The 14339-nt window shown below is 39.0% G+C and overlaps 1 protein-coding gene across 11 annotated transcripts in view; it reads right to left on the bottom strand.

The window, feature by feature from the left end:
* Positions 1 to 14339, bottom strand: part of MGAT4C (MGAT4 family member C) — a 435723-nt gene that overhangs the window by 127636 nt on the left and 293748 nt on the right. For all 11 annotated transcript variants that reach the window (XM_078394812.1, XM_073000301.2, XM_078394807.1 and 8 more), the window contains one exon: positions 286 to 408. The gene's annotated coding sequence lies outside the window, so the exon portion shown is untranslated. The remainder of the gene's footprint in view (positions 1 to 285; positions 409 to 14339) is intronic.

Here is a 14339-nt window from a genome sequence, read left to right on the forward strand (position 1 = left end):
GGAATGATAAACTACTTCTGAGTACCTTATGACTGAAATCCTGTTGTGGACCTACACCAGTAGAAGGGTGATGACATCACCAGTAGGTGTGATTTTTGGAAATTAAAGACTTTCCCCCTTCTGCTCCTCAGCTCCTACTGCTTCCATGTGCGTTTCCCATTGACCCACAGTTGTTAAATCCACGATGAAACCAGTTCTTCACTATATTAATAAACATCAAGAAATGTTCATCATATGTATCACTGAGGTTTCACACAATGGGAGAATTTCATACAAAGCACTTACATTCTGTGTAACTTCTCTCTCCTCAGAGCCAGACTTCTCCTAGTAGTAAGCTCCATTTAAGTTGACTTCAGAGCAGTAAACATAGGCTAATCATTGGTTGAACTGTTATGACTTTGAAGAATCCTGGAAAGGAATGGGGAAAGCATGTAAGTGATAGAAAAAGGAAGATGTGAAAGTAGGTTACTAGGCTGCCTAAGCAAAGGTTTGAAATAATTTCCACATTCATGCCAATTAGTGCAAACAAGGATGCTAGACCAAAGAATCTCTATGTGGCGTGGGAGGGATACGGAGATACATGAAATTTCATCTCCTTAGCATTCATGAGTCTTGATAATGTCTTTCTTCTTTCTCTGTTACCCACAAATTCCCCAGCTCCATCAACCTGGCTGCCTCACCATGAAAGGAATAGAGTCCATATTTTTTTGGTCACCAATGTATAGTTTGTTTCTAAAGTGTGGCCATACTCTTCCGAGGTGCTCCTTGCTTGCCACATAAAGATGTGACATATGTTCCTTGAGATGTTTGATCTAATCTAATAGCTACAACAACACATGTCTTAGTTACATCCCATTTGAATGGATAATTATTGTTAAAATTCTGCATGTGGGTCTCCCTTTCAAGAATATTCAAAATCTGTAGGCAAATGTAAAGGTTCCCTTTGCCATTTAGTCCAGTCTTGTCCGACTGTAGGGGGCGGTTTTCATCCCTGTTTCCAAGTTATAGAGCCAGCGTTTGCTGGAGACAGTTTCTGTGGTCATGTGGCCAGCGCGACTGGACACGGAACACTGTTACCTTCCCACCAAAGTGGTACCTATTTATCTATTTGCATTTTTACATGCTTTCAAACTGCTAGGTTGGCAGGAGCAGGGACAAGCGATGGGAGCTCACTCAGTTGCATGGATTTGATCTTATGACTGCTGGTCTTCTGACCTTGCAGCACAGAGGCTTCTGCGGTTTAACCCACAGCACCACCATGTCAAAATCTGTAGCATGTCCTAAACGCTGCAGCCAGCCTGCTGACTGGGACTAGTTACAGGGATGATATAATTCCCAGGATACAACTTACCAATTCATTTCCAGATTCAATGTGAAGTTCTAGTTTTAGGACCTACAAAGCTCTATATGAGTCAAGTTGGGGCTATTCAAAGGAATGTACCTCCCATAGGAGGCCCCCCAGTTTCAAGATCTTCACAGGAGACTCTTTTCTTGGTCATACCACCCACCCCCGGAGGTATGTTTCATGAGGATTTTAGAGAGATCCTTTCAAGTGACCATTCCCATGCTATGGCACTCCCTTCCACAGGGGTTAACTTTGGCACTTCCTTGCTGTTATTTATGTTGGTAGCCAAAGACCTTTCCTTCAAGCATATTTTCTCTTTAATTTTTTTTTAAAAAATATGTTTGTGTTTATATTTATGTCTTTTTTGTCTTTTTCTTTTATATCATTTTCTGTTTAATGTTCCTTTAATATTATTGCATATTCAGCTGCATTTTGAAGAGTTTGGTTTATGACTCTCCTCTCCACTCCCACCATTTTGTAAGCTGCTTTGAGTCCTTAAATTAAGAGCAAGAGGGATGTAAATGAGATAAAATGATGGGAAAATGAATGAATGAATGAATGAATGAATGAATGAATGAATGAATGAATGAATAACACTGTCCATACAAACTGCTGTGTAATAGTGTGCCACATGAAGAAATTACAACTTGGAAGAAGTTTTTAAAAACTCACATGTGATGGCAGTTTGGCAAGACGTTTTTTAGTTGCTTGCTCAAGTCAAGTTCAGAGATGTGCTTATATACAGTATATACACAGCACATTACAGAATATATTTATTTTTCCTCTGCTAATCCAAAGTATATTTCCTTTAAATACATTGAAAAATATACTTTTTATGCTTCCCCCTTTCCTTTAATTCCATGTGTAGGAAACCGTCAGGAATCAAATTATGAGTGACCATTCGTAATACTATATTTTGCATTTTATGTTACATCATTACATCCTTTCCACCAAAGACATTGACCCATATTTATTTTTCTTTCCCCCATGAGCTTAAAGCAGACATGTATAGGCAATAAATCTATTTTCCCAATTAATATCCTGGTTTTGGCTCAGTGGTGCAACAGCATCTCTTGAATGCAAATAAGCAACTAAGCAGCTATAAATTGTCAAATATTCAGGAGGTGGGAAACATACTAGAGAGTCTAGCAGGATTTTGTCACTTTTAGAGTAAACAGAAAGAAAATCTCTCTCTGGGAACTGTGAAATAGCAGGCCATCACATACCACAGCTACAATTAAAGTTGGTAATGCCCTCAGGCATTTAGGCGTTTCTTCCAAGGGCTTAAAAGCACTGATTTCTATTTAGCCAGATATATGGTTGTATTTCTCTGTCACATCAAGATATAGGAAGGAGCATTCCCCAATAAGAAAAACACATACGATGCACATAGAAATCACTTAGCAAAACAGTGATGTGAAGTGATTGCAACTACCAGGCATTTAGCAGGATAGAGTTTATGCAGCTCACTTAAGCACAGAGATCACTTTCTGGAGAGAGAGAAACAGGAGCGAAAATAGGATGTGTTGTGATGCCCTGGTAGTGGAATACATAAATAAGCTGCTAGCGAAGGTGTTTATAATTTTCTCATGACCGAGTGCATTAACTCTTCATAACCCAAGCAGTGGTAAAGTTAAACAAACAAGGAAACTTTGCAGTGTAAATGTTTACCTTCAATAGGACAATTAGAGGTGCTGGGGTGGGAATACCCTGGGAATTTTGAATCAGGTCAAGCACCTTTCTAATTCATTTTTTTGTTGTTTCCCAGAAAGCAATAGCCTTTGTCCATTTTTAAAAGGCATATTGTATATCCTTGAACCTGCAGTCCTGGGTAACAGGAAAGTGTTTCTACCTACTGAATTATCTGCCGCATTAACCTCGTAGCCCTAAGACAGTAAAATCCTATTCCATCACTTACCCATTTCTTGATGACATGCTGACAAAATATCTAACCTTCCCCTCTTTATTGCCACTTTCTCCACATGATGGATGATGCATCTGAAGAAAAGAAAGCCCCTGCCCACATTCAGGAATCACACTTGCATCCAAACCCAGGAAAATCGGGATTCTTCTTCTTGTGGAAAGCCAAAGCTTAAGCAGAGCTCTTCTCCTGTTTAGCCACATCACTCTCCATGCGGAGAGTGAGGCTGATGGAATGAGAAAGGCTATGGTCAAATAGAACTTCTGAGCCATTTTTTTCCACATTATGGAAATGGGGGAGGATGCTTGAGGCCTCAGAGCCCCTGGAGGGCTGCATGTGTCTGGTGGCCTGCATGTTGTCCACTCTATAAGAAGCATTCTTCTGTAAGTGTTCTGCTACAAAGTGGGCAAGGAATGGCTGAATGGCTCCCATCTATCCCTCTCTTGATCTTATTCACTCAATTAGGATTTCACATTTTCCCTGTGGTATGATATAAAGAAGGGTGGGTAAGCAGCAGGGATTTAAAAAAACAGCTGGTAAAATTCTTTGTTGAAGACAAAGGATTATGATATGTTAATTTGATGGCACTTCACAGCAAGCCAAATGTCTCTAAAATCATGTAGCCCCAATCTATCCAAGCAAATGGGTATTTTCTGGGTTTTGATCTAAGAACTTTAAGAAATACTCCACCATGATAAGTGTATCTTCTTTGTTGGAGAAGGGGAAGAGGAAGGGAAGGGACATGCAATGTGTAGTATGTGGTACATTGAGATCTAGTGCTAGTACAGGGGAAAACACTAGCCTCTTCTCAACAAGTGTTGAGCTGCTCTTGTGAACTCTGGATGCAGTTAATCATTTCACTTAATTTTAACAATAATTTTCAAGCCTCCCATTTTGATTTTTTGCTTAAAATACTTGAGTACCTTAGTGTGTTTGTCACAGAAATGTCACAGAAGGAGAGAAAATCCCATTATAAAATAAACACACAGAGAGGCATTGCAGACTGTAATGTACTCATGTCGAACCTGAGACACAGCACATCACAGCTGTGGTAATAGAAATTGTTCAGTGGTTATCTGCTTTTGTAAAAAGGGGCGTCATAATAAAATCATTACATGAAGGGACAGGAGACAGTTTTGCAAGAGAAGATTACAACAGAGAGGACAGAACTATAAGAGAAGAACACAGGTGATCAACTATAATTTTATTTCTCTTGAAGTCACTTCTGACTTTTGGTGATTCTATCAGTTAATGACCTCCCAAAGGCTCTGTCATTAATAGCCCTGTACTGGTCTTGTAAACTAAAGAATGCTATTTCCTTTACTGAGTCGATCCATCCCATGTTAAGTCTTCCTCTTTTCCTACTGCTTTTCACTTATTCTAGCATTGTAGTATTTTTTCCAGTAAGTCTTATTTTCTTATCATAGGTCCAACTACAGTCACCATTGTTTAGTCATTTTAGCTTCTAAATTCAGGGCACATTTGCTCTAGAATTTACTTCATCTTTCTTGAGCTGGCTGGATAGCTGAGCGGTTTAGGTATCTGACTGCAGATCCAGAGGTTAAGAGTGCGATTTCCCATTGTGACTCCTGCAAGCAGAGCCAGCCTGTGTGGTCTTGGCAAGCTGCCCAGTCCCAAGATACCCCTTCAAAAGAAGAGAATAGTAGACCACTTCTGTGGCCACATTCTCTATCTTGAAAAACCCTGAAAAGAGCCACTGTAAGTCAGAATTGGCACATTATGATTACTATTATGTTATCTTCAAAGCCACTCTACTGTAACACCATGTTTCAAATGAACCGCCAGTTTTCTTCATTTTTCAACTTACACATCTGTGTGTGGTACTCAGGAGTTCCATAATATTAATGACTTTCGCCTTGGTCTCCAGCAACTCATCTTTTCTAGTCTCTTCACTGTTGCACTCTTGAGGTTTTTTACATCCAAAACATAGTCTTCATTTTGATTCACTGAATCAAGTTATAGAAAAATATCTATCCATTCCAATTTTATCATAATTTGTCAGCATTGAAGTTGCATAGTTTTTATGTAGTCATTTGGTGTGACTACATGGGCATTTGTGCTGCTGCTTGGTCTATTTTGGGAATAGGCTGGTTTGTTCCTTATCCTAGTGCCCACATGATTTAAGTGCCAGCATGAACCAACCCATTTCCAGAGCTTTCCTATACGTATTTTCTGGATTCTCTGTCAGGGCTCTCTCTTCTCTCTCTGGGAAGGATCGCTCCATTCTGGTTTGATTCCAGCACCTGCAATCATTGGGATCAAGCCAAAGTGGCACTTGCTGCTTTCAATTTCCCATCCACTTTTAATTTCCCAATAGTGTTATGTGGCTTATCCAGACTGCTTAGACACTTAATGATACTAGGAAATTAAAAATATTCTCTACTCCTTGTACAGTAATGTCCATGTGCACAATAATCTTTCAGGCTGCATGAAGAATGTATTTTCAATAAATAAATTATTGGCTTCACAGAATTTGGTGAGTCGATGTCGTGTTTCATTTCTGGCCCCTAGACCAATTTTTTTTAAAAATTATGTTTGGTTCACTTTACTACCTACTTTATCATTCTGTTCAAGCATCATTATCAGCACATCCCTTGTTACCGTGAGATCAATTTATTTCTATATATTTGGATAAAAGTTTTCAGTTTCTTCAGTCTCTGTAGCTGGAGCAGTGATCAGACTGACAGAAGTCAGATGGTTAATATGCAGTCAGACTTCACGACACTTGTTGTGTCCCATTTGTGCTGTCTCACATCACTGTTAGAGCCACACTTTCTCCTTTAATGTTTTCAGAGTAAAACACCTTGTAACTATCTGATTGAAAATCCCCTACTCAATTCCACTTGGAGTTTTTTCTGTGTTCCAATTATATGTGTCATGCAGCATCAGGATCTCCTTTTTCCTCTGTGCATATTTGCAGCTAGACATGCTTTTAACTGCATTCCAATTACTTTATTAGTGACAGCACTATTTGTACTTCTCCTTTCCTTTTACCCAGAAGACTTCTAACTTGGGAATCATATCTTACAGCACTATCTCTTGCTTCATTTTGATAATCTCATCACAGGTTTTTGAAATATAAATATTCAGAAGTGCTTTGCCATTGCCTTCTGTGAAGAACAAATGAGAGTTAGCTTCAGTATTCACCTCCACTGTCTGTGAAAGATCGTCTTCCAATTCCAGCTTTCACTGCTGTTCACTAGCTGTCCTTCTATAATCTCTTCACCCCCATCACCAACTTTCAATTACATTCTGCTCATGCAACCATTAATTCTTGAAGAGAACAAACACCTCTTGGTCTGGTGTGCCAGCTCTGACCATTCCACCTTGCATGACCCTGCTGGGGTCATGACATGTAGCCTCCTGATAGTATTTCTTCTCATTTTCTCTGACACACTCAAACGCCTCACCACATTAAGGTCTATAACCAAGAATGGGTCTGTATCTCTTACTAAATAGTACAGAATATAAAACACTATAGCCACAATTTGCAAATCATTTTCCTACTGTAATATAAAAATGTCCGATTCAAAATGCTGGACACAGAGTAGATAAAATTATATCTTTTGGGACCTATCATAAGTTTAAAGATGCTTGAAGTCATTTCTTATTCATCAGGAATTTGTATTCAGAGCAAACCATATTAAAATAGAATTTATTATAGACCTAGGTTTATAGATATCTGACTGGGTCTATTGCACTTAGAACAAAGGAAGTGATAAGGCAGTATGTTAATTGGATTAAAGATAATTAGGCTTTGTCCAGAGAAATGGCTGACAGCTTAGATAACTTTGATACCTTTACAGGAAAGCCAGCCAATAAAAACTGTATAGCAAATCAAGATATAATTAATTATTAGAAGAGAATGCATTTTTCCATCTCCAATTCCTTTTAAGTCTTAAAGGAACCTTGTAAAATAAAAGGTTGTATAAAACACAAAATAATCATTACATTAGCAGTACTGGAGATTAATTTAGGGAGCACATGAGGTGGAATATGGTATGTGTCATTCAAAATGCTGACACTAATAAAAATGCTTCATTTGTTATAGTTCTTTTGTTTGAGAACTCAGAGGTATAGTCCTCACTGAAATGCTTGTGTAAGCTTCAGTTTACTTTTAAATGAAGAAAAACTTGCAATTATTTTTTCTTCCTAGGGAAAGCTTAATTGGGTCTTGTTCATGTATGTGTGATGTGTATGTCTGTGTGTTTTTTAAAAGCCAGCAAACAGAATGGACTGGCAACATTTACACAAATTATCAGCCTTCCTTCTGGATTAAACATCAGACTCACACGTACAGTAACCAAGAAAGAGCCACTAAATCAACATGAAGCCATACTTCCTAAGACTAGCAGAACACAGGAACCGGCATCCAAAAGTCAAAGCACCTATATTTTTTGTTCTTATTGATTACTCCTTTACAGGAATCCATAGATTTTTGTAGAACATTCTACTTCCTTTGGCTGGATTCTGAGACTTCATTAGAACATGTCACTGAAATGCTTGTTTAAACCACAAATCACAAGAAATGAGGGTGAATTTTACAAGAATGAAAACTGAAATCATTTCTTCCCCAGCCACACCAACATTAAAAATAACAGGTAGATGAGATAAGCACCTGTGCACCAATTGTGACTGAGCCACTCAAAGCCCAAACAACTGAATGAAGTCATTAATCCAGTCTTTTACACACACACACAATCCTAATAGTGTGAATTTCATAATCTAAGTTGGATAAGAAGGAAAAGAGAAAATTCTAGAGCCAAATATTACCTAGTAGTATCAATATAGATCTTTCAGTTTGCCCTACAACTGTGCAAATATATATACCACTCCTGATCACTCCAGACACTGAGGGTCTAGGTAACCTCTCTCTCTCTCTCTCTCTCTCTCTCTCTCTCAGTGTCTGGAGTAATCAGGAGAGGTCTTGGGCTTTATTCAAAGGAGTTCAGCAGTCATTCATTTTTTATGGTGCCAGTTCAGTGTCTACAGACCTGTTATGTATTACTTTGGATTTCCCTTCATTGAACAGTGTTGTGTTACTTTAAAGCAAATCCCACAAATGTTAGAGAAAACATGAAGGGTTTGTGTGTGTGTGTGCGTGTGTGCACGTGTGTGTGTGTGTGAACCCAATATTTGCCAGGTAGTTATATTTTGGCCTCATGGTTTTCCCCAAATCAGACAAACAGACGTTATAAAACAGCTCTGTTATTTTCCTCCTAAATAATTTGTTGTACTACGACTGCAAGACAAGCATTTCAACTGCTTGGCCACTATTTATTCTCTTCTACACTACCCTGTAGCTAGGTCATTGTGGTTGTAGTGATGAGACGTCCCCCAGGAAATAAAGGAAAATAATTTTTTTTTAATTTAGTTCTGCAAGTTGACCTTGCATTCTTCAGATGAATAATGAGGGAAAAGGGAAAAATCACAGAATATTTATGTGAATATAAACACAAGAGTATTTTCCTCTTAACGGAGCTCTGATTCTAATATGTGAGCTTCATCACCTAGTCCATTCCAAAAAATGAGATTCCAAGACCCTAAGACATCTCTCAGGCATTGGTCTTCTGCTTCTCTGAAACAGGAAGGAGCACATTTGCTCAAATAAATATCTGCATGAGTGAAATTCTATTGTGCAACTAAACAGTACCCTTTTCTCCCCCAAGACCGAAGCTACCTTCTACTCTGCACTAGAGGGTCTTCAACTCTTTTGGGCAGGTTCTGAGGGTGTCTGGAAAGAGGAGAAGGCTAATCATTCCTCTCTCCTTTCTCTCAACAGAAGCTTTTCCATTGCAGAAGAGTCACCTAAAGCTTCTATGGCACAATGACCTACAGTCACACACACACACAAAATCATCTGCCATCTACCAAACACAAATTTTTTAAAAAATGATTTTGGTGGGACCTAGAACCTTCCTGTTGCAGAATTGCCTCTGTGAAGCAGATGGATCTGGCTGGGTGGGTTCACATCTGATTCTGAATATTAGTTCACCTTGTAGAGAGATCTGCAAGCATCCATCTGTGGCATGACTGAAACACAGCCTGACAAGTACTAGTGATGTTGTTGATGATTTGGATTTTTGTTACTTTGAGTGAAAGGAGCAGAGGGAAACAGCGTGGAATTATTTGAAATATCATCTGAGCTAACTCTACAATCTGCAATGCCCAGCAAGGGAGCCTGACTTTATCAGCTGAAATGCAAAATTCACCCTCAGCAAAATAATACATCTTTTTAATTTATTGACAACTAGAAACAAATACTGAGTGGGGGGGGGAACACTCCAGAAATGGACAGCTAGGTAACTAAAAAACTGAAATGTGTCTTAGTGTAATTTCTCTGAATGAAATCATTATTTTATGAAAATCTTAATTTAGAACCTAAATTAAGGAATGAACTGAAACCAGCACAAACTGACATAGTAATTGTAGTGATATACTGCATGTAAGCCTCAACAGGAGGGCCACTGCACAGTTTTCTACATGTAGCTGTTTCTACCCAAACAGAAATGAAAAACCAGTTATGCTCGCAGTTGAGCTCCTGCTTGATATATCCATCTACTTGCTCACTTTTCTTTTATCTCTTGTTTAGAAAAAAATGTGATGAGAAGGTAGAAGATAAAGATTAACCAGCATTTGCTTATTAGTTGGCTTCTTGTCTGGGAAGAAAGCAAGGGATGTCCCCAACAAAGAGAAGCAGGGTGTTGCACAATTTTAAATTATGGGTGCATATCCAAAATTAAAACAAATTGAAACATTAAGATAATTAAACTACTTTTGACCAGAAGTGAGTTACTTCATAGTGTTATCTTAGCCATCTCCTAGATCAGCGATGGTGAACCTATAGCACACGTGCCACAGCTGGCATGTGGAGCCTTTTCTGCTGGCAGGCGAGCCGTAAGTCACCAGATCGCTAATCCCCTCTCCCCCACACACAGCCAAACCTCAGGAGGTGGCTGCAGCTGGTACTGGCGCTTCGGCAGGCAGATCTGGAGCAACTGGTGCTGGCAACAGAGGGGTCTTGAGGCACCTCCATGTCGGGATTCCCCCTTCCACTGCCACTTCCAGTTCTTGGTCTGCCACCTCTGGTTCTGGGTCCTCCAGGTCCGCCACTGCCGCTGCTTTTTGTTGTTTTTTCCCCAGTTTGGGCATGTGAGCACAAAAAGGTTTGCCACCACTGTCGTAGATCTTCTTTTGTACCCGTGGTAGAACATAAATTGCATCCATGTGTGTGCTGCACTGACTGAATTTCTTCAGTCACAGAAAAAAATGTCCTGTTTTACTGAAACATTTTACTGAAATATTCTTTGATCTTCCTACTTCATTTCAAATTCTATTAAGTGACTTCCAGATGGTCCAGCTAGAGCAGTGGTGTCGAACTGTGGCCCTCCAGATGTTCTTGGACTTCAACTCCCAGAAGCCTTCACAACCACCTCTGCTGGCCAGGATTTCTGGGAGTTGAAGGCCAAGAACATCTGGAGGGCCACAGTTCGACATCACTGAGCTAGAGTGTTGTTCTTGTGGAAAACACTCTTCAGCATTCATCTATTCAGCAAAGTGTGTTGTTTTTGTTCTCCATAGGTTTAACCTAGCCGTGTCTGGTTTAATATTTGGGATGTGTGCCGAACAATTTTCCTCAGTTTTAGTCGTTGTCTAAGGTGTCCATGAAGTGGATAGGTTTGGTACTACATTATCTTATTTCATCCATTATTTGCTAGCATCTCTCAATGTACTTCTGAACAGGCAATACCAGCCAAATAATAGAATTTTTCAATGGTGGTAGGTTTCAGGCACTGACTCATTAAGAACTACATCCATTTGACATCTGCTGATTTGTATGATACAATACCAGCATATTCTGCCATGAAGTAGCATAGGGATCAAGTTTATTGATTGTGGGTGTGCACCCCAGTCTGACCCAGCCACTTGCCGAAGTATGTAATTTTTTTGTGGCAACTTTCTGTTTGTTGTTTAGACAATGTTTTAGTGGGTAAGGGTTCAAGCCAGAGTGATGCCCAAATACAATGTTCCAACACAGGCAAATACAGAAGTTGCTAAGGAGGTAAAACAGAACTGATCACATGATCCAGTGGTCAATGCAAATATTTATTAAGAAGTCCCTGTTCCCACCCTATTCCATTCCAGGTTTTACTTAGTCCCCACTGACTTGCTTTACAAAGCCCAAAGAGCAGCAACTTTTCCTTTGGCATTACACTGGCACACATTACATTTGGAGACATGAAAAACCTAAAAGAGTGGAATAAACCTACCAGGTTTCAGACAGCTAGGCACAGTTTTTTTTTTTTTTTTTTTTTGCATACTAGGCACCTTTAAAGCTTGCTTTTAAAACAAATGAACAAACAAGGGTTGAAGTGATTTCTACCCTGTCCAATTAAATTTGTACTCCAGTTAATAACTGATTTGTAAATTCAGACGGTTTCACCTGGGAACTGAATTATGGCCTTATACAAATGTGTTTTAGTAAGATTGATTTGGCTAGTAATTGGGGATTTATCTGCATCTGATGTACAGTTCTATCGCTTTTAGACAAACGGACAGACACAGATTTGATTACAATTCATGGTATACCTGGATCTAAGCTTTCAGAGCAAAGCTTCTATAATGTAAAAAAAAAAGGAGGAACACAAATAAGTCATAGACTGTGCAACCTGCAAAGTGTGAATTAAGGTAAAAGAAGCAATGCAGAATACTGGTCAGTCCTACAAATGGTTCCTGGATAAGGGAGCATAAAGCAGATGGTTGTATTCATAACAAAAGGAAGAACCATCATGCTGAATGAATCCATCTGTTAGAATCTCGTCAATGGAAAAAAAGATAGCAGAAACAATAGACTAAACCAATTATCTGAATCCAATGGTGCCATGGGAAAACACTAATTCTTACATATATATTGTTAACCACTGTATGCTTTTTATTTTTCCTTGTAAGCTGAGAGTGGAATCCAAATGAGTACGTTAGCAATGGAGATTGACAGAAAGACAGAATACTTTCAACACTGAAATCCCCAGTGTAGTAAAATGAATAGAATCAATATCCTACTTGAATCTAAATGTAAAGCTACAGCCTTCTGCTAGAATAGTAACAAGAATGAGATATAAAATCTATTAATCTTCTGCCATTATCTGGAAGTCTTGTGCTATTGGGCAATGAGGGATATTTAACAGTGTGATAGACACTGTGTTTGGTAAACCAAATACAAAAGCCAAACTAGACATAATGAAAAGCAGGTAATTGGTCTCGCATCTCTTTTTTAAAAAGCAATTGGTTGTAGCTTAAATGCTACACAGTAGGCATTTTTCCTGGGAGCAAAAAGTGGCTGCAGAAGGAAACCCCAGTCCAAGTTGGGACTCATGGTGATAATTCCAGTTCATGTAATTCCTGTGTTCCAGTCGTTCCAGTTCATGTAATTCCTGTGTTCCAGTCTGTTTCTGAGCCTAATTAAAAGTTTCTGACCCTAATTTATACCCATAAAACCCTGTATAGATTGGGTCCAGGCTATCTGATGGTCCATATCTCTCCATATAACCCTCATTGGTTTTTAGGATTATCAAGGAAGGCCCTTCTCTCAGTCCTGTCACCTTTACAGGTATGTTTGACAGAGACCTGAGAGAGGGCTTTCTTGGCTGTTGTCCCCCGGTTATGGATTACTTTCTCCTGTGTGGTTAGGCTGTCTGTTTCTCCCTCTCTTCTCTTTTCAGCAGCAACTGAGAATTATTTTTTCCAACAATTTTTCGTGTTTAATACCTAATTTAGAATAGCTAGTTGCCCTACATTTGCTGTCAATATATCCTTTTAACAAGCTTGTAAAATGTGTTGGTACTTCTTATTCTGTTTTTATATGATAATGTTAAGATTTCCGTGTTTAATAATGTTAATATTTGTTGTGTGTTGCTTGCTTCCTAGCTATTTGAGTAATCTGTGAGCCACCTTGAGTGCCGTTGCTCGAAGTAAGTAAGAAAGTAAATATGAGTGAGTGAGTAAGTAAGTAAATATGAAATACTGTAGTTATATCCAGCTCCTGTCCAATATGATGATGCAGATCTGGTCTGCCCCAACTGGTTCTAGTTATAAGTTGTGTGTCAGTCAGAGAGGCTTGTGTGTAGGGGCCACATTTCATTAAAGCAAACAGCTCTTTTGTCAAAGACCCTCCTGTAAAACTCTGCTGAGAAAAAAGTGGTCTTTCTCCTGATTGCACCCTGTATTAGAGTCTCACACATATTTTGCCCATCCCTAATTTACAATACTGGAGGAGACCTATTTTTGCCATAGATACAGTGCATTTTGTACCCATGTCCAGTAAGACAAGATCCATGGGAAAGCTAAGATGGGAGAAGTGTGACCCTCCAGGTGTTGGCAGGCTGGATTTCCCACCTGCTTCCCCCAGCGTAACCAGTTGTGAGCAATACTGGGAGTTGTGATTCAACCTTTAGAACTAGCTCTGCAGTTATAAGATTATTCTAAGATTTAATATATTTGACTCTTACTGACTTATGTGAACAAATATCAGATCTGGACAACAGCATCCTGAACAAATGTGTTCCACAACAGTTTTTTTGTTTGTTTTTGTTTTCTTTTTAAAGAGAGAAACAAAATATTAGACACCTAAAAGAGCATCTTTTGTCCATTGAGGAGTTCTTTATATTTAGGAAATCTTTCTAAATATAAATATATTTATTTTTAAGAAAGGAGATCTTGAGAGGTGACTGTATTGTTTCTTCAGTGTTCAGTATTAATTAATGTCCCGGATGAGATGATTGTGAGTCCAGGGGAAAAAACACAGAGACCTCTGCATTGGTGAAATTTGCAAGACAGCTGGAGAAAAGAGTTCCACAAACAGGTCTATAAACAATGTCTTCCCAGGCAATAAAAAGGTGCTCAATTTTATGTATTACTGAAAAGTGATTCTGCTTGGACAGAGATATCCCTGGGGACTCTGTGCCATCTCTTTTTTCCCCCCATTTGGTAATAGCTGAAGCAGCGCTAGCTATTTGTGCTAGATACTAAGATAAATTGGTGGCTGGAGGTTATCTA

This window comes from Pogona vitticeps, chromosome 5 (assembly GCF_051106095.1).
Source record: "Pogona vitticeps strain Pit_001003342236 chromosome 5, PviZW2.1, whole genome shotgun sequence".
Lineage (NCBI taxonomy): Eukaryota > Metazoa > Chordata > Lepidosauria > Squamata > Agamidae > Pogona > Pogona vitticeps.